The sequence below is a fragment of the Esox lucius genome, chromosome 20 (assembly GCF_011004845.1).
Source record: "Esox lucius isolate fEsoLuc1 chromosome 20, fEsoLuc1.pri, whole genome shotgun sequence".
NCBI classification, from domain to species: Eukaryota; Metazoa; Chordata; class Actinopteri; order Esociformes; family Esocidae; genus Esox; species Esox lucius.
In genome coordinates, this window is record NC_047588.1 from 26211465 (window position 1) to 26233584 (window position 22120).

The 22120-nt window shown below is 42.8% G+C and overlaps 1 protein-coding gene across 1 annotated transcript in view; it reads right to left on the reverse strand.

Annotated features, from left to right (window-relative positions):
• Positions 1-16374, reverse strand: part of grik5 (glutamate receptor, ionotropic, kainate 5) — a 103472-nt gene extending 87098 nt beyond the window's left edge. Inside the window, exons 1-2 of the mRNA XM_013139457.3 lie at positions 15585-16374; positions 7132-8852 (exon numbers count right to left, since the gene is read on the reverse strand). The gene's annotated coding sequence lies outside the window, so the exon portion shown is untranslated. The remainder of the gene's footprint in view (positions 1-7131; positions 8853-15584) is intronic.
• Positions 16375-22120: the final 5746 nt, after the last annotated feature.

Sequence of the window (22120 nt, forward strand, 5' to 3'; positions counted from 1 at the left end):
AAGCAAACTGGCAAACGGACTTACTGGTCTATGGGATGTTATGTGTTGAGCTTGCTTGCACATTATTGAAGTGGGAGGTTTTTGTTGTTTATATAGTCTGTTTGTTATGGCACATGTTATGGAGATTTTGCTATAGACAAGGTCACTCATTATGTACTGCACTGACCCATTTGTTTGTTTGATGGCTTGTAACTGTCCATCTTCCTCTTGATCAAATTCCAGAGGTTTTCAATGGGGTTCAGGTCTGGAGATTGGGCTGGCCATGACAAGGTCTTGATCTGGTGGTCCTCCATCCGCACCTTGATTGACCTGGCTGTGTGGCATGGAGCATTGTCCTGCTGGAAAAACCAATTCTCAGATTTGGGGAACATTGTCAGAGCAGAAAGAAGCAAGTGTTCCAGGATAACCTTGTACTTGGCTTGATTCGTGCGTCCTTCACAGAGAAATCTGCCCGATTCCAGCCTTGCTGAAACATCCCCATTTCATCACCCATCCTCCTTCAAATTTCTCTGTGGGTGCAAGACATTGTGGCTTACAGGCCTCTCCAGGTCTCCGTCTAACCATTAGATGTCACAGAAGATGACCTTACTCCATTCCTCTACGGTCCAATCCATATGGTCTTTTGCAAACTTCAGCCTGGCTCTTCTTTGCTTCTCATTGAGAAGCAAATGAGAAAAAAGGGCTTTTTTCTAGTTTTGCATGACTTCAGACCTGCCCCTAGGAGACTGTTTCGAACCGTCCTCGCCGTGCACTTCACCCCAGCTCCTTTTTGACATTCTTTTTGTAGGTCACTTGATGTCATCCTACGGTTGTTGAGTGACAATCGAATGAGTTGACGGTTACCTCGGTCAGTGGACAGTTGTTTTTGCCCTCTGCCAGTCTGTAGCTTTGTTGTCCCCAATGTCTGTTGCTTGACCTTGTTCTTATAAAGCACTGTGTTTTACATTTTCAGGAAGGAAACCTGACGCTCACTATATCCCTCTGCCAGTAAAGCCAGAATTGAACCCTTCTTTTCCTCACTCAAAGCTTTTCTTTTCAACTCTTTTGTCATGCTGAATAGTTATTTTTTATTTAAATTACCTTTGAGGTACCACTTGCACTGTTTTTGCAGTGGTTTTTATACTTTTCCTGATTAAATTAGATTTGGTTCAGGTAATCACCTAATCAGTACCACATTAAATAAAATGAGGTGAGCCTGTGTTGGAATTGAACAGATACTGAAATGGATGGCTCCCATACATGTAGAGATGCTGATTTAAGAAACATTTGGAGTAGTCTATTAATTTTTTCCAGAGCTGTATATCCTGACGATTTAACAATTTACACCTCAGCACCCACAGCTTGTAAAATAACCAAAACCTTAAACAAAACATAGTAGTACATTTTAAAATGTATGACCAGCAATAAACTGGTGTTATTCATTGTATTTAGTGCAAACGTTACCTTAAGTTCAAGACCTCAGTTAAATATGACCATGAATAATGTGATTGTTGAGCAATTAGAAGAGACAAAACTGCTTGTTGTTGTTTTATCATGCAGACAATCATGTTAAAATGCAGATTCAATGGTGACAAAGATGGAAAGTGGTCTATCTGTGTCAAGGAGATGCTGATTTCTTTACAGCTCATTCTACAAAACAAGTTCTTGTAAGTTCTGTTTTTATCTTAATTACTGCCCAGTCAAATGGCCAGAAGCTGCAAAAAATGACATTGGTGAGCTGACATATGCTCTGTCATAGAGCTGGTCTTGTCTGCTGTGCCTGTATTATGTTATGTTTGGACCCCAACAGCTAATGGGAATCCTAATAGAAAAGTAAACCAAAATAAAAAAGAAAAAATGGTAAGACCTGCTGAGAGATGCATGGGTGAAGACCCATCACTGGTATAGCTTCTCTGTAAGCTACAGGTTCAGCCCTGACAATGCTGTGCTCTTCTCACACCCTCTGGGCTATCTGGTCAAACTACCCACTGGGCTATCTGGTCAAACTACCCACTGGGCTATCTGGTCACACATTTTATCAGCATCTCAAGTTTAGGTTGAACATATTGATATTCAACATGGCTAGGAGTTGTGTTTTCATTACACTTTAACCTGCATTGTGAACGTATCATAAATGTGTGTCAAAGCTGTCAAAACACAGATGATAGAATTAACTGGAGATCTCACAAAGAGATACTGTGCGTAGGTTAAGCAGGCATTTTTTGCTTATGTGTCCTACATGAAGAGATTAATAAAAGTTTTTTTTATCTAACCATTTAACCAGACCCAACCTGGGGCACTAATTATAAGATATAATACTGCTACTATCACCACTCAAATGCCTGTCAACGATGTCAGAAGAACTGATAAAAGAAACAGCATCCAATTTGCAAAATATTGATCCCAAAATTGATCCAAAAGAATGAAGCTTTCATGTCACTGAGCATCTGTCAAACAACTTGACAACCTACTTCCAGAATTAAACACTGTCACAAGTCAAAATTACAACACTACGTCTGAAAGTATTAAATACATATAGGCCTCATGACATCCATGCCACATCCACCCAAAGCTCAGTCCTCCCTTCCCCTCCAGCCTGTTCTGAAGCAGAGTTGGGTTATCTCTGTGCTCATGCAGTAATGGTATTATTTTGTAATCTTAATTCTCATGGGCTGACCAGCAGTGTGAACAAAGTAGGGCCATACTAAGCTCATCAGAGTATTCCCAGAGAGCAGAGGTCTTTTCCTGCTCCACAGCGCCAAAAGAGTCCTTTTTCCCTCCCCCTAGTTTATTCATACTCCCTCTCTTCTTCTCAAACCCTTTCTCTGCCTCCCTCACATCCCTTCCTGAACAGTCTGTCTCACCCTCGCTCTACTCTCTCGGTGTGTGTAATGGTGTTATTCACAGTTCATTGGTCTGTTTGAAGGGACTTTCTTGATTGAGCATCTCTCAGCCCAGGGCAAGAGCGGGTGGATGAAGGACTGTATGGAGATGTGTTGGAGCCTGTGTAAATGAATGGGCCTGGGAACATACACAAACAGGATGTAGCTGTCATGTTTGTGTTTGTGAAGCTTATAATCTGATAACAACACTGAAAACTGGTTACAATGGTACAGACGAGGGAAACTAACAACACCATGGACACATTGAAGCGCTCAGGAGATTTCAGATTTTCTCTTGGAAATATTGGACATAGAAATAGTAGTCTACCACAGATGAGGAAGATTGGGCAGTGGAAAGCAAGTGTAGAGTTAGCCAGAAAGAGAAAAAGAGAATCAGTCATGCTCTCCCTCTTTCTCCCCCTCCCACAATCTATTCATCTTTTTCTCTCTAGAATGAACACATGCACTGACATAGACCCCAAAACTGCTCTAATTAGTCTAAATTAACCCCAGGATTCATATGCAGTCCACCAGTCCACACACACACACACACTCACACACACACAGAAATGCAGTCACACCACGCTGATTCTGCTGCTTGCCCGACTCCCACTAGATCACATTCAATCTCACTCTTGCACATGCATGCTCACACACATGCTCACACACACACACACTACTCAAAGCCCCTCGAGCTGAGGCTGCAAAGGCAGCCAGAGTCACATCTCTTTGAAGGCAGTGGAAAAGCTGCTGAACAGCTATGGCTCGGAAAAAGTGCATGACATTTATTAAGCACGCACACAGACGATAAACAACAACAGTTGTGGACAAAAGTATTGGCACCCTTGCACATTTATTTAAATATCCCACCCATAAATGTAGAATATTGTTGACATTTTTTGGTATCCACATATGTGTTTTTGGTATCTATAATTTACTAAATTGTATTTTTTTTGGGACGCTGCATAAAATGGAAATAAAAACAGAATGCAATGATTCATTCATCTTCTTCCGCTTATCCGGGGCCGGGTCGCGGGGGCAGCAGTCTAAGCAGAGATGCCCAGACTTCCCTCTCCCTAGACACTTCCTCTAGCTCTTCCGGGGGGACACCAAGGCGTTCCCAGGCCAGCTGGGAGACATAGTCCCTCCAGCGTATCCTAGGTCTTCCCCGGGGTCTCCTCCCGGTGGGACGGGCCCGGAATACCTTCCCGGGAAGGTGTTCAGGAGGCATCCGGAACAGATGCCCAAGCCACCTCAGCTGACCCCTCTCGATGTGGAGGAACAGCGGCTCTACTCTGAGCTCCTCCCGGGTGACCGAGCTTCTCACCCTATCTCTAAGGGATTGCCCAGCCACCCTGCGGAGAAAGCTCATTTCGGCCGCCTGTATCCGGGATCTTGTCCTTTCGGTCATGACCCAAAGCTCATGACCATAGGTGAGAGTAGGAACGTAGATTGACCGGTAAATCGAGAGCTTCGCCTTGCTCTCGAATGCAATGATGAATCATTTAAACAAGTGTTTCCCAATCCTGGTCCTCGGGACCCAAAGGGGTGCATGTTTTTGTTTTTGCCCTAGCACTCACACACCTGATCCAAATGAAAGACTTGATGACAGGTTTATTATGTCAATCAAGTGTGTTAGTGGTAGGGTAACATTTACAACAGGTATGTGAATGATGGGGCAAAAACAAAAACGTGCACCCCTTTGTGTCCCGAGGACCAGGATTGGGAAACAATACATTTTAAACCCTATAGAAAATAATACAAAGGCAACATATCAAATGTTAAAAATGAGAGATTTTATTGTTTCTTGAAAAAGAACTGGAAAAGTTGTGTAATCCTAAAAAACTAAACCTGGTGGAATATCACGCAACTACTGTAATTAGGTCAATTGGCAACAGGTCAGTAACATGACTGGGTATTGAAAGATCATTCCAGAGAGGATGGGTCTGTCAGAAGTGAGGATGGGGAGGGGTTCACAACACTGTGAAAGACTATGCAGGCAAATAGTGCATCAATTTAAGAATAACATTTCTCAATGTAAAATTGCTAAACATTTGGGAATCTCATCATCTACGCTACATAATATAAATAAAAGATTCAGAAAATCTGGAGAAATCACTGTATGCAAGGGAAAAGACCGAAAACCAATTTTGGATGGCCGTGATCTATGGGCACTCAGGCAGCACTGCATTAAAAACAGACACGATTCTGTAGTGGACATCACTGGACGGGCTCAGGAACACCTCAAAAAACCATTGTCTGTGAACACAGTACGTCACTGCATCCACAAATGCAAGTTAAAACCATGCATAGAGGAAGTCATATATAAACAAAATCCAGAACCACCACTGCCTTCTCCTGGCCCAAGCTCATTTCAGATGGACAGAGGCAAAGTGGAAAACTGTCCTGTGGTCTGACAAATCCAAATATGAAATTATTTTTGGAAATCTAGGATGCCGCATCCTGCTTGTTATCAGCATTCAGTTCAAAAGCCAGCATTCATGTTGGTATGGGAGTACATTAGTGTACATGGCTTGGTGACTTGCACATCTGTGAAGGCACCATTAATGCTGAACAATATATGCAGGTTTTGGAGCAACATATGCTTGCCATCCAGACAATGACTTTTTCAGGGAAGGCCTTGCTTATTTCAGCAAGACAATGCCAAACCACATTCTGCACATTACAACAACATGGCTCCTTAGTAAAAGAGTGCTAAACTGGCCTGCCTGCAATCCAGACCTGTCACCCATTGAAAACATTTGGCGCATTATGAAAATAAAGGGAGACCGCAAACTGTTGAGCAGCTGAAAACTATAACAATTGGTCTCCTCAGTTCCCAAACCCTTACAGAGTAATGTTAAAAGAAGAGGTGATGCAACACAGTGGTAAACACGCCCCGGTCCCAACTTTTTTGAAATGTTTTGTTGGCATCAAATTCTAAATGTATTCTTCCAAAAACGATAACATTTCAGTTTTAAATGGTAAATTGAAACTTTTTTAAATTAAATATAAGGATAAATGCACATCATTGCATTATGTTTTTATTAGCATTTTACACAGCGTCGCAGCTTTTTGGGGAATTTCTAGTTAGAAATGATTTGATTTCAAGCAGGTGATTGTCCTTTACTTTGGAACTGAACTCACCTGACTGCAATAGGGAAATCACTCATTCAAGTCAGTCTGAATAGAGAAAAGGACTTGTGTTTTCTGTAACTGTGTGAACTTCGATGAGCATGATAATACAGAATAACATTATCTGTAGAGGTCAGATTGTAGCCAAGGGTCTCAAGAAAACGTGATTCCAGAAAACATGATGTTACTGTTTCCAACATATGTACTGTTTTCAAGAAGTTTAAAAAGACCATGCCACTGTAGCCAACCTCCTTGGATGTGGCCATAAGAGATAGGTTGATGGAAAATGGTAGAGAAGGAGAAAGTGTGCTGACCTTCAGACTCAAGGCATGATCATTTCAACATGCACCATCTGTCACCAACTCAATGAAAGGGGGTTGTATAGTAGGAGACCCACCGCTGAGAGAAAGGAGAAACACATCTGAACATGTCACCATCATTCTGGGACAATCTCTCATGGCCAGATGAGGCCAAATTAGAGCTTTTTGGTGAAGCACACCATCTCTGTGTTTACAGAAAACAAAATGAAAAGAACAACTTCCCCACAGTCATACCCCACAGAGATTCAGTGATGTTTTGGGGTTGCTTTGCTGTCTGGGTGACTTATATGTTTACATGGCATCACTGATGCAATCATGAAATAAGGATACCAAACACATTTTGGAGCAAAATGTCACACCCAACGTCAGAAATCTGGGTTTCCGTCAAAGGTCTTCCAGCAGGACAATGACCCCAAACACCCTTCAAAAGCCATTCAGGAATGGTTTAATGTAAAAAAGTGTCCAGCAATAAGTACAGATCTAGATTTTACTGGAAACCTGTGGAGAGATCTGAAAATATCAGTTCTGAGACAACCTTCAAATCTGGGAGAACTGGAGATGGTTGCAGCAGAAGATGGGCCATAGGATATATTTAAATGTACGGATTTATAAGGATATATGAGGCTCTGAATCAAAATCAGAGGTTCCATAATATTAACAGTGAAATGAAGAATTGCAGAGACCAAATGTTATGGTAAATTTCTACGTATTTTTTTCAAATATACATTTGAAGAAAATGCCGGAATGCCAATAGGTTTGGCCGCGACAAATATCTGTCACACACAACACAACTAACACACAAGAAATGTACTTACAGAATGAGTTAGACGATGTCAGCAGTCATCCACCATACGTGAGTGTAGCGGCTGGTTAGCACAGCCCTGGACAGGCATAGAGATGGAATCCACTGGTGATCAGAGACCAGGGGTGGGGTGAGGGGGACTTGGGGGACTCGCGGGGGCCTGTCACAGCGTTCCAGATTGTCTTAATGGATGGAGGGCTGAGAGAGAGGACGGTGAAAGATTCCAGTGCTCGTACAATGAGCAACAATACTCCTTTCAGTAGTCAGGGGAGGAAAGCAACAGAGAAAGGCTGGGTCGCTCTATTATTCTCTTTATCTCTCGCTCTGTCTCTTCGGTCGCGCCACAGACGCAGAAGAAGCCACTTAATAAAATTTGAAAAAGACAAGGGGTGAAAAATGAGTCTCTTAAAATGTGCAATCCAACAGGACCCCAGTCCATGCCTTTCTGTTCCTCTGGGCCGTGAGAAGGCCTCGGTGCCTCTTAGTGCCAGTGTCTAAATCCAATGTCCCAGAAGATGACGGCAAAACCGGAGAGGAAATGGCAGGCAGATGAAGAGGATTTTCAACACCTAGTTTCAATCCCTCTCCTATCCCCTCCCTACTTTTCTCTTTCTCTCCCTCTTTGATTTTCTTTCTCTCTCTTCTTCACTACCGCGGTGTATCCTTCTATTCTTTTAGCCGTCCCCCTGCTGTCTGTTTGTGTCTGGGCCTGCAGGCCGAGGCTGAGGGGCAAGCAGTCAGATCCTTTAATTGCTGTGCCGCTCGTTCTCAGTCGCTGTCAGGCAGGCAGCACCCTACACAGTACAGAACTGACTGCTTCTTCCTTTCTCTCTCACACACACACCCTATCTGACTGTCTAACTGCCACCCAGCTCGGGCCTACAGGTGTACAGTGCGCACAGCTGTCCCCCCGGTCAGAATCCTACCCCCTACCCTGCCCATTGTCTTAACCAATCAGACAACCAGACAGACAGGCGGAATTACAAAGAGGCAGGAATTTGGATTCTGACAAATCTCAGTGTTTTTTTGTCTGTCCCTCTTTTTCTTTCTACCAGTTTCTTTATCTCCTTATCTTCTCTGATCCCTCTGCCTTTCCCACTTTATTATCAGGACAGTTTGTCACTTTTCCCTCTCTGGCCCCAATCGAGGATGAGCAAAGATGGACCATATATTCCAGCTCACTAGATGACAAGCTGAAAAATAAGCCAGAAATTAAGAAATGAAGGCTGAAAATCGCTCATTTAAAAAACAAACAAATCAAGGTTCCCGGGTGTGGGGGGGCAAATTTCAATGACTGGTTTCAGCTCAGGAAACAATCTGCAGCAGGCACCGAACTTTGGAGTGAGCAGACTAATGTGTTGTAATCTGGACAGGATGTGCAGATAATAAATCCACCGAGTTGTTTTGAAAAAGTTTCTTTGTCGAGCATTTGCTTCCAGTGAGACGCATCCATGAAGCTCAAGGTCCTCTACATCAAAACTCCTAACCTCTAGGTTTCACAACATCCCATTTGGCTGCTGTTGTAATCAGACCGGTGCATCGGACACCTCTCTCACTGGTTCAATGGGAGCCCTGGCTGCTGGATCCCCAATGGGGGGCTCACCCTCCAAGGAAAGTGGGGTCATTGTCGGGGTTCTCCACCCTAGCAGTTGGACGTTAATCCCAATGCTGGGAACGGGGACTCTTCACGGACGAGGAAAGGATTCAGAAAGGTAATGTCACTGTGCTTCACCCCTGTGTGAGAGACACCAAAACAGAGAAAGAGAGAGAGAGAGAGCATGTGAGAGGTTAACACGGTGACATTTGTGTCAGTCTGGCTTATCACACGTGTCATTCTTCTTCTCATCCAACTCAACTCTGCCTGTCTTCTTCCTGTCTGTTCTGTCCTTGTCACTCTTCCACTGACTTCACCTTCCGTTGCGATTTTCCCCTCGTCTCCCGTTTTCCCCAAAAATTGTCTCCCCACTGTCTCCTCTAATAGTCTTTCATTCTCTTCCATCTACAGTATCTAACCTGTCTCAACTCTCCTTTAATCCCTGTTTTCTTTTACCATCCCTCAATATCTATCTGTTTATCTTTTAATCTATCTCTCCATCTTTCTGTAGATTGTCTGAAAGGAGCTGTGCTTTGACAGAGATAGAGAGTGGGATGCTGTCTTTTAAATGTGGCAAAGGCATGTTAAAGGAACAGTGCTTCGATACGGTTTGTCTGACAACACCACACAAATAATGTGCATGTGAAATGGGTATGTAAGAGAATATACTTTCTTCCACCCTTTGACTGCCTGACACTGGGGTCAAAACAGTGGTACTCTGCTTCACAATCCTCCAATGGGTTGAGCCACAAAAAATGGCCCGATTCAAGACATTTCAAGTAGATTGTAGACTGAGGTACGCTTTTATTTCTATTACATGCTCATCAACAAGTCAGAAGGCTGTGTGGTATTAATATTTTGATCTATACAGCCATGTTAGAACCATCTGTCTCCTCTGTCCTCATATATACAGCCATGTTAAAACCACCTGTCTCCTCTGTCCTCGTATATATAGCTATGTAAAACCACCTGTCTCATCTGTCCTCATATATACAGCCATGTTAAAACCACCTGTCTTCTCTGTCCTCGTATATATAGCTATGTTAAAACCACCTGTCTCTTCTGTCCTCATATATACAGCCATGTTAAAACCACCTGTCTCCTCTGTCCTCATATGTACAGCGATGTTAAAATCACCTGTCTCCTCTGTCCTCATACATAAAGCCATGTTAAAACCACCTGTCTCTTGTGTCCTCATATATAAAGCCATGTTAAAACCATCTGTCTCCTCTGTCCTCAATATGTCCAGCCATGTTAAAACCACCTGTCTCCTCTGTCCTCAATATGTACAGCCATGTTAAAACCACCTGTCTCCTCTGTCCTCATATGTACAGCCATGTTAAAACCACCTGTCTCCTCTGTCCTCATATATATATAGCTATGTTAAAACCACCTGTCTCCTCTGTCCTCATATATACAGCCATGTTAAAACCACCTGTCTTTTGTGTCCTCATATGTACAGCCATGTTAAAACCACCTGTCTCCTCTGTCCTCATATGTACAGCCATGTTAAAACCACCTGTGTCCTCTGTCCTCATATATACAGCCATGTTAAAACCACCTGTCTCCTGTGTCCTCGTATATATAGCTATGTTAAAACCACCTGTCTCCTCTTTCCTCATATATACAGCCATGTTAAAACCACCTGTCTCCTCTGTCCTCATATATAAAGCCATGTTAAAACCACCTGTCTTCTCTGTCCTCATATGTACAGCCATGTTAAAACCACCTGTCTTCTCTGTCCTCATATGTATAGCGATGTTAAAACCACCTGTCTCCTCTGTCCTCAATATGTACAGCCATGTTAAAACAAACCTGTCTCCTCTGTCCTCAAAATGTCCAGCCATGTTAAAACCACCTGTCTCCTCTGTCCTCATATGTACAGCCATGTTAAAACCACCTGTCTCCTCTGTCCTCGTATATATAGCTATATTAAAACCACCTGTCTCCTCTGTCCTCATATATACAGCCATGTTAAAACCACCTGTCTCCTCTGTCCTCATATATACAGCCATTTTAAAACCACCTGTCTCCTCTGTCCTCATATGTACAGCCATGTTAAAACCACCTGTCTCCTCTGTCCTCATATGTACAGCCATGTTAAAACCACCTGTCTTTTGTGTCCTCAATACGTACAGCCATGTTAAAACCACCTGTTTCCTCTGTTCTCATATGTACAGCGATGTTAAAATCACCTGTCTCCTCTGTCCTCATATGTACAGCCATGTTAAAACCACCTGTCTCCTCTGTTCTCATATGTACAGCCATGTTAAAACCACCTGTCTCCTCTGTTCTCATATGTACAGCCATGTTAAAACCACCTGTCTCCTCTGTCCTCATATGTACAGCGATGTTAAAATCACCTGTCTCCTCTGTCCTCATACATAAAGCCATGTTAAAACCACCTGTCTCTTCTGTCCTCATACATAAAGCCATGTTAAAACCACCTGTCTCTTCTGTCCTCATATATACAGCCATGTTAAAACCACCTGTCTCCTCTGTCCTCGTATATATAGCTATGTTAAAACCACCTGTCTCCTCTGTCCTCATATATACAGCCATGTTAAAACCACCTGTCTTCTCTGTCCTCGTATATATAGCTATGTTAAAACCACCTGTCTCTTCTGTCCTCATATATACAGCCATGTTAAAACCACCTGTCTCCTCTGTCCTCATATGTACAGCGATGTTAAAATCACCTGTCTCCTCTGTCCTCATACATAAAGCCATGTTAAAACCACCTGTCTCTTGTGTCCTCATATATAAAGCCATGTTAAAACCATCTGTCTCCTCTGTCCTCAATATGTCCAGCCATGTTAAAACCACCTGTCTCCTCTGTCCTCAATATGTACAGCCATGTTAAAACCACCTGTCTCCTCTGTCCTCATATGTACAGCCATGTTAAAACCACCTGTCTCCTCTGTCCTCATATATATATAGCTATGTTAAAACCACCTGTCTCCTCTGTCCTCATATATACAGCCATGTTAAAACCACCTGTCTCTTGTGTCCTCATATGTACAGCCATGTTAAAACCACCTGTCTCCTCTGTCCTCATATGTACAGCCATGTTAAAACCACCTGTGTCCTCTGTCCTCATATATACAGCCATGTTAAAACCACCTGTCTCCTGTGTCCTCGTATATATAGCTATGTTAAAACCACCTGTCTCCTCTTTCCTCATATATACAGCCATGTTAAAACCACCTGTCTCCTCTGTCCTCATATATAAAGCCATGTTAAAACCACCTGTCTTCTCTGTCCTCATATGTACAGCCATGTTAAAACCACCTGTCTTCTCTGTCCTCATATGTATAGCGATGTTAAAACCACCTGTCTCCTCTGTCCTCAATATGTACAGCCATGTTAAAACAAACCTGTCTCCTCTGTCCTCAAAATGTCCAGCCATGTTAAAACCACCTGTCTCCTCTGTCCTCATATGTACAGCCATGTTAAAACCACCTGTCTCCTCTGTCCTCGTATATATAGCTATATTAAAACCACCTGTCTCCTCTGTCCTCATATATACAGCCATGTTAAAACCACCTGTCTCCTCTGTCCTCATATATACAGCCATTTTAAAACCACCTGTCTCCTCTGTCCTCATATGTACAGCCATGTTAAAACCACCTGTCTCCTCTGTCCTCATATGTACAGCCATGTTAAAACCACCTGTCTCCTCTGTCCTCAATACGTACAGCCATGTTAAAACCACCTGTTTCCTCTGTTCTCATATGTACAGCGATGTTAAAATCACCTGTCTCCTCTGTCCTCATATGTACAGCCATGTTAAAACCACCTGTCTCCTCTGTTCTCATATGTACAGCCATGTTAAAACCACCTGTCTCCTCTGTCCTCATATGTACAGCGATGTTAAAATCACCTGTCTCCTCTGTCCTCATACATAAAGCCATGTTAAAACCACCTGTCTCTTCTGTCCTCATACATAAAGCCATGTTAAAACCACCTGTCTCTTCTGTTCTCATATGTACAGCCATGTTAAAACCACCTGTCTCCTCTGTCCTCATATGTACAGCGATGTTAAAATCACCTGTCTCCTCTGTCCTCATACATAAAGCCATGTTAAAACCACCTGTCTCTTCTGTCCTCATACATAAAGCCATGTTAAAACCACCTGTCTCTTGTGTCCTCATATGTACAGCCATGTTAAAACCACCTGTCTCTTCTGTCCTCATATGTACAGCCATGTTAACAACATCTGTCTCAGCTCTCCCCACCATAAAGACTACATTCCAATAGTCCACCAAATCAAATAAAAATGCAAACTGTTGTATTTGAGTTGACAAATCAAATATACTATCGATTTACCATATATATCAATTTCTCTGTTTGTGAAGACATCTAGCTAAACAGATAACACCTCCCTCTCCACATCTCAAAGGCTGACTGCTGACTCCCGACATAACAGTACCACTTCACCCTTGACTTAAGTAGCCTTGCCCTATGAAGGCCTCCGACTGTCAGCCTGTGAACATGGCCCTGACTTCCAAATATCCATACGGCAGGTTTACACTGATAACCATGGCTTTTCAGACGTGACACGAGGGCGCATTACTTCAGGACCCAGACAGTAAATCCCTGCTCCATGTACTGTCAAATTCCACTTCCAGAATGAGCACCTCCCTGTGGCCCCTCCACATACACAGCCGTGTTAAAACCATTATTCAGGCCACAGTCCAAGATTGAACCAAATAAATACTACCTCCACATGCAGCCATGTTCCGAGCCCTTGTCTCTCCCCAGCATAAAACCCCTGTCTACCCTTATTCTATCCAGGATCAACTCTAGCTCTGCCTTAGTCCCACCTAACCGTGCTTGCCAGATCGGCTATAGCTTAAGCCAACAGTATCAACCATGCCAAAGCACGACAATGCCGATGCAGTTGACTGAGGCAGACAGATAAGGCTTCCAGACTGTGGTTCAGCCCAGATTAAAACCACTGTAAAACAACAACCAATAATGAAGAGGAAACAATGGGGGGAAAAACTCAACCCTGGTTGACTCAACACCACTGGGTTGAGTACCACTGTGAAGCCATCCTCGGTTCTGTTCCTTCAGTTTTGGATGCCCTGCACCAGTGGATGGGTTCTATATGCACAGCTTGTGTTAAACTAGGTCTACTGATCCCCTACATTAATCAGCAGTGTCTGTGTATCAGGCTTTTTCCAGGCTTCTGAGCATGTGCAGACCATGATCTTTTCTTTGGTTTATTGTCTACTTTATGTGCAGTCTCTGATATATTTGTAGGAAATAGGTTTGAATTGTGCTTATTTAAAGTTAGATAAAAGCTGAATCAATATCTGGAGATCATATAATGATCATAGTATTCCACATAACAGAACCATGTATAAGAGTATATAACAACATTACATTAAGACAAAGACACCCCCAAATTCAGGTTTTACTGGTGAAACATCCATGCAGCAGCATTCTGCAAGGTGACCATTGTTTCGTAGTGATATGCATTTAGATCTTAAATGATTCACTGCTATTTCTAAATAGCCTACGGTGCTGAGTGGCGTTCAGCAAACGGATATTAGAACAGATGGTGTTAAACTGTAGCATGGCCTACCTGTGTATTTTCCCTTGCGGCATGCACTGTTGAGTTACGGCCATGTGAGAGAGGAGTGCAGTGTTTCTGTCTTACAGTAACACTATGTAATACATTTTGTAAAAATACTGTGGTCATGATGTGGTCTTACAGACACTGATTCAGCTTTGATCAAACTTAATTAAACAAGCCCATTCGCCTGCAGCCAATTCTCTGCGTGTACATTTTAGAAAACCTTTAATAGATTACAAATGTGTGTTTCTGTTGAAGTGGCCTATCTGACAGTGAAACGTTAACAAGGGCTAACTGACACCTCCTCTCTGCGTGCAGCCACCAGGGAGAGACGCTTCATTTGAGGTGAAACAATACAGACTCGTCAGGATATCAACTCCAATCAATACCCATGTGTGGATGTTTCCCAGCTGAGACCCAGCACACACAGGGACAGTTAGTAGAATAAACCCTGTTGGCTTGGCTCCTGGTTGGGGTTCAGAGGTGGAGGAAGACGAGAGAACAGGCATGTCGCAAGCAAACCAGGCAAGTAACACCCACTGATCTCTCATCACATCTTTTTAAACAAATAACACAGAACAGAAACCCAGCATCCTCTGTCATCACCAGAGCACTCACAGACCATTCACACACACACACACACACACACACACACAAAATGATTCTCATAAAATCAAACATGAAGGGTATATCCACAGGTTTTACAGCCACTGTTCTGGCTGTGTCAGTGTAGACTGGCCTGGCATCTGTGAATGTGGATTCAAATAGAATGTGTAGAGACGGAGAGATGGAGGCAAAGAGGGGGAGGGGATGAATAGCCAAGGCAAGAGAGGAGAGCAACAATTTGAAGTGAGCTATTTAGATTTGATAAACATACATCACACCAGACAGGCTTGTTTCAGTCTGTGTGGTGGAAGAGAGCAGGGCGGGTGTATGGATGATGAAAGGAGGATAAAAGGAAAGAAGGATAGATGAATGGAGAAATAGCAGAGCTTTAGGGGAAACGGGCTGCAAGATGTTGGAATGGAAGCAAGGAAATGGAGGATGAAAAACAAATCATGGATGGATGCATGTCGTAGACAAACGACCAAAGAGAGACCAAGGAGGAATACCGAAAAAGAGAACAAGTAGGAAGGTCCGGGTAGATATAGAGAATAAGAGAGAAAGAGGAATAAAGGAGAAAGAGGGAAAAGGGAGTAAAAGACAGAAGGGCTGAAGTGAGAGAGAGTAACAGAAGAAACAAGACCGAGAGCGAAAGCAGGAAGAGGAGTAGACGGTAGACGCTCACCCATTCCAGTGGCGAGCACAATCCTGTCTCTGTGATGCCATCCTGGGTAGGAGCAAGGAGAGATCCTGGAGCTCCCTCCTCAGAATACCAATAGGGCTGCTATGATCAGCTCACACACACACACCGGCACTGAAGAGAAGAACACCAGACACGCATGCATGCGCACATGCACACACACACACACACACACAAAGTCTGTTCTGAGGTTAACACTTTTCATATCGACTCTCCGAGGTAAAAAACTGAGTTAACCCTTGTCTAATTTATGTCAAAATGTTTCTCCGTGTCTCCCAGTCACCCTTTTATCTCTCTCTTTTTCTGTATGGAAACAGATACGACATTACACATTTAAAAAAACATATATACATCTAAATATGCTGCGATACACACACGCGTAATTGCTTACACTCAATCACTCACTCTCTTGCACACACACACACACAGACTCACCATATATACCGGTGACACAATCCCAGTGTAACGCAGTATTCCAGTGACGATTCTGGTCATGTGTTGCAGTAGCAGTCTGTTCTGGGTAGGTTCATGTTAAACAGGAATAAGCATCCGCTCTGTTTCTCTGTCTCCTCTCCTTTCCTCTGTCTGATGCCCAGATAAGACGAAAGACCAGACTGTCTTCTAATTTTTCTCTGTAGTGTATTTTCTCCTGTTCTCCTGGTGCTTTAGTTCAGTGGTTAAAGGTTTTTCATTATCCTTGCTGCCGGTGTATTTTGATTCCACAACACTTGACTGCAAACTGCATCCACTAACTCACCCCCTCTCTCTCCACTCTCTCTCCCTCGCTCTCTCTCTCCAATCCAATCAGTAATGCCTCCCTCCCTCCTTCCTTTGCTTAGCTCCCTCCTACTCTGCTGCTTCCCCCTCCTCCCTATCACACCCTCCCTCCACCCATCTCTCTCTACACCCCATCTCTCTCTGTATCTCCCTCTTTCCATCCTTTCTCCATCTCTACCCCACTCACTTTCTCTGCCCCCCCCCTTTCTCTTTATTCCCTTCTCTCCACCCCCCTTTCTATGGTCTTTTCTCTCTTTCTCTCTGAAATACAAATATCACCTGAACCAGTCTCTGTGTTAAATGCAAGTATTTGAAAAAAGGAAGAGAAACTGAAAATGTCCCAGAGACAGGACAATAAGGTGATGCGACTGTCCTCTTTCCCCTGATGGAGTGGACGACCCCAAAAGTGCTTCACACGCTCAGAGAGAAAAACACAAGCACAAACTATACAGACACACCCTCACACACACACACGCACACACACACAAGCATACACACACCCTCACACACACACACACGCACACAAGCACACACTAACTCAGAAACATACACGCAAGTGCACTCATACACCAACAAGCAGACAGGCACAAACACATTTACTGCTGTTCATACATGCACACACTCACAAACACATATGAATACATGCATACAGAACAGCTTTCCTGTATGTAAAATCCTGACACTATTGTCAGGATAGGAGAGGACATTTAAAAGATTCAGACAGAGGAGAGCTCCATAACATGACAACACACTCAATTCTGACAAACAGCAGCCTCCCTTCTGACAGACAACAAATCCCCATCTGACAGACAACACACCCCCTTCTGACAGACAACACACCCCCTTCTGACAGACAACACACCCCCATCTGACAGACAACACACCCCCATCTGACAGACAACACACCCCCTTCTGACAGACAGCACACCCCCTTCCGACAGACAACACACCCCCTTCTGACAGACAACACACCCCCTTCTGCAAGACAGCACACCCCCATCTGACAGAAAACACACACCCTTCTGACAGACAACACACCCAACTTGGCAGACAGCACACCCCCATCTGACAGACAGCACACACCCTTCTGACAGACTGCACACCCCCTTCTAACAGACTGCACACCCCCATTTGACAGACTCCACACCCCCATTTGACAGACTGCACATCCCCATCTAACAGACAACACACCCCCATCTGACAGACAACACACCCCCTTCTGACAGACAACACACCCCACTTGGCAGACAGCACACCCCCATCTGACAGACAACACACCCCCTTCTGACAGACAACACACCCATCTTGGCAGACAGCACACCTCCATCTGACAGACATCACACCCCCTTCTGACAGACAACACACCCCCTTCTGCAAGACAGCACACTCCCATCTGACAGACAGCACACACCCTTCTGACAGACGACACACCCCCTTCTGACAGACTACACACCCCCTTCTAACAGACGACACACCCCTTTCTGACAGACAGCACACCCCCATCTGACAGACAACACACTTCCTTCTGACAGACAGCACACCCCCTTCTGACAGACAACACACCCCCTTCTGACAGACAGCACACCCCACTTGGCAGACAGCACACCCCCATCTGACAGACAGCACACCCCAATCTGACAAACAACACACCCCAATCTGACAGACGACACACCCCCTTCTGACAGACAGCACCCTCCCAAAAGACAGACAATATACTCAGTCGACTGATTCTTGTACTACAACCCAGTATCCAAAAAAGTTGGGACCCTGTGGAAAATGTAAAGAAAAACATAATAACAATGATATGCAAATCATTTTAAACCTATATTCAACAGAAAATAGTATAGAGACAACATATCAAATGTTGAAACTGAGAAATGCTATTGTTTCTTGAAAAAAATATTTGCCCATTTTGAATTTGATGCCAGCAACAACAAAGTTGTGTAATGCAAACAAAACCTGGAAGAACATTTCATAACTTATTTGGTTAATTGGCAACAGGTCAGTAACATGATTGGGTATAAAAAGAGCATCCCAGAGAGGATGAGATGGGTAGGTGTTCACCACTCTGTGAAAGACCACACAGGCAAATAGTGCAACAATTCAAGAATAACGTTTCTCAACATAAAATTGCGAAACGGTATGCATCTCGGTATGCAAGGGACAAGGCCTAAAACCAAAATATTGGATGGCTGTGATCTTCGGGCCTTCAGGCAGCAATGCATTAAAAACAGACACGATATTGTACTGGACATCACTGGACGGCCTCAAGAACACTTCCAAAAACCACTGTCTGTGAACACAGTATGTTGCTGCATCCACAAATGCAAGTTAAAACTCTACTATAGGCAAAGAAGAAACCATATATTAAAGAGATCCAGAAACACTGCTGCCTTCTCTGGGCCCGAGCTCATTTAAGATGGACTGAGGAAAAGTGGAAAACTGTCCTATGGTCTGAAAAATCTAAATTTGAAATTATTTTTGAGAATCATGGACGCCACATCCTCCAGGCTAAAGAGGAGAGGGATCATCCGGCTTGTTTTAGCGCACAGTTCAAAGGCCAGCATCCGTTATGGTATGGGGGTGCATTAGTGCACATGGCATGGGTGACTTGCACATCTGTAAAGGCACCATTAATGCTGAACAATATATACATGTTTTGGAGTCTTTTTCAGGGAGGGCCTTTCTTATTTTAGCACATACAATGCCAAACCATATTCTGCATGTATTACAACAGCATGACTCCATAGTAAAAGACTCTGCATGCTAAACTGGCCTGCCTGCAGTCCAGACCTGTCACCAATTGAAAACATTTAGTGCATTATGAATCGAAAACTATGACAAAGGAGACCCCAAACTGTTAAGCAGCTGAAATCCTATATCAAGCAAAAATTTGAAAACATTTCACTTTCAAATCTACAGTAATTGGTCTCCTCAGTTCCCAAATGCTTACAGAGTATTGTTAGAAGAAGAGGTGATGCAACACAGTGGTAAACATGCCCATGTCCCAACTTTTTTGAAGCATGTTGCTGGGATTACATTTAAAATTGATTATTTTCCAAGAACAATAACATTTCTCAGTTTCAACATTTGATATGTCTCAACCTTTTGGGAAACGGATTGTATTTCTAATATGACTTTTGTTTTCTTCCATCTAATTAGTTATTTTATCCAGCACCTCCAAAACCTCCGCCAATTTCATCCGTTGTGTTCATGAGCTGTTACATATTTTGAATATGTTGTTGCAAGCTGTTCCTCACTTTCCTTAAATGTTCATAAATGGTTACTTGAATGTATTGTGTTTTCATGAACTGTTCAAAATATTCACTATGCTGTCATTAGCTTTTGACATTGACACTGATATTTTTTGTGGGTACTTTTTAATGAAGCTGCCAGTTGAGGACCTGTGAGGCTTCTATTTCTCAAACTAGACTCTAATGTATTTGTCCTCTTGCTCAGTTGTGCACCGGGACCTTCCACTCCTCTTTCTATTCTGGATAGGGACAGTTTGTGCTGTTCTTTGAAGGGAGTAGTACACAACATTGTATGAGACCTTGAGTTTCTTTACAATTTCTCGCATGGAAAAGCCTTCATTTCTGAGAACAAGAATAGACTGACAAGTTTCATAAGAAAGTTCTTTGTTTCTGGCGTGAAATCAAGCCCACAAACGTTGATGCTGAAGATACTGAATTGTTTAAAGGTCAGTTTTGTTGCTTCTTTAATCAGAGAAACAGTTTCAGCAGTGCTAACATAATCGCAAAATGGTTTTCTAATGATCAATTAGCCTTATAAAATTCAGAACACAGGATTGATGGTTGCTAATAATGGACCTTTGTACACCTATATAGATATTCCATTGAATATCAGCTGTTTCTGGCTATAATAGTAATTAACAACATTAACAATGTCTACACTGTATTTCTGATCAATTTGATTTATTTGAATGGACACAAAATTTACTTCTCTTTCGAAAACAAGAAACTAGGCAAGCCTAGTTCAGTCAGCCCGCAATAAATGGTGATGAACATTGTTGCCCTACCCCTGGATTCGAACACAGGTCTCCCACATAAGAGTCTGAGTCTTTAAACAATACCCCACAGAGCTAAAGAGCTGCCGAGAGTTGGTATAGCATTTCAAAATGTGATAATTTTGTCGCGCATTGACATCACACCGAGTTTGAATATGTTGCTAGACACCATTAGGCATTGTGTTAAACTGACTGACATTCCTTATTAAGTTTACCTCCACCACAAATAGCGTCTATGAACTGTATGGCTTTTGCCACTGGCCGTTTTAACTATCAATATAGGGGATGATAACTGAAAAGGATGAAGTGAAAGGATGAGAGTAGTTTTTGTCTATCCAGAACAAATCCTCTTTTGCCACAGGCCGTTTTAACAGCTAATTAGCCATTTGTGAATGACACTGATACAGTATCTATCAACATAGGTGACGATAACTGACTTTATTGTCAAGTGAAAAGACGAGAGAATTGTGTCGCCAGCGAAGTGTTTGTCTATCCTGTTCGGCTTCCTATTACGCAGCTACTGAAGGTTGTAGCCAGCGAAGTTTTTGTCTGTCCTGAACAAATCCTAAGGCATAATGTGTTTTGACTGTGACGGCTGTCGGACGCAGGACCTGTTGCACCGTAAACATTTAACAAGGGATAATCAGTCAGTCATGCACTCATTCACTCACTCACTCAGTCAGTCAGTAAGAGACATTCACTCTTCTTGGCCGGCTCCGCTTACGCGGTCCAGCAACAAGGACATTTCTAAGTGACCCCAAACCTTTGAACTGTAGTGAATAAGTTCAGATGTTATTTTACATTATTTTACAGCTATTGTATCTTTGATTTAATTAGTTGTGTTGTTCAACATTAAAAATAAGCCAATCAATCGTACATACAGTGAAGCAGATGTTATAGCAGTGTACAGCAGAATGGTTAATTTGCCAGCTCCTCAACATTGTTCTGTTCACTCATTTTGTTCTATATTTATTAACCATCATGTTATATTTTCATTAACAGTTGTGTTCTGCATTCATTACCCATCACCTTTTATATTCACCATCCATCATGTTCTTAGGGTGAGTATTGTGAAAATGGAACGTGTTCTGTAAACTCGCAATGATTTCCTTTTCAAAGCTTAAATATTCTCTATTCATTGTCCATGTCAATTATATTCTATATTCATTATCCATTATGTTCTGTATTCAAGATCAATGTCATCATGTTTTATATTCATTATCTGTCATGTTGTGTTCATTATCAATGATGTTCTGTATATTCACTATCCAGCCTTTTACATTACATTTTAACACTTCAGCAGACACTTTTTTCCAGTGAGTCTTACATTTAGTGAATACATTTTAAGATAACTAGGTGGAACAACTTCATAACTTAGTAGTTCTACTGAAATTATTAACTGGCAAATGTCCATGCTGCAAAGACATCACTGCACATAATATACCTACAGCATAGCAGTTGTCAGTTCATTGAGGCAATGGATGGAGTACTTTTAGGTACTCTTTTAAAAGGTGGGGCTACAGATGTTGTTGGAAAATGAGCAAACGCTCTGCTATCCTAGCCTCAAGGAGAAGCTGGTTCCACCATTGGGGTCGAAGTGTAAATGGCTCGTCACTAAGAGCCGTAGGCCTAGCTAACATTTAAACTGGTTATGTCACTCCCTCTGAGACCCTGAAGTAGTTATTTTCCTTTCACCATAAGGGTTGCTGTTTTTGCC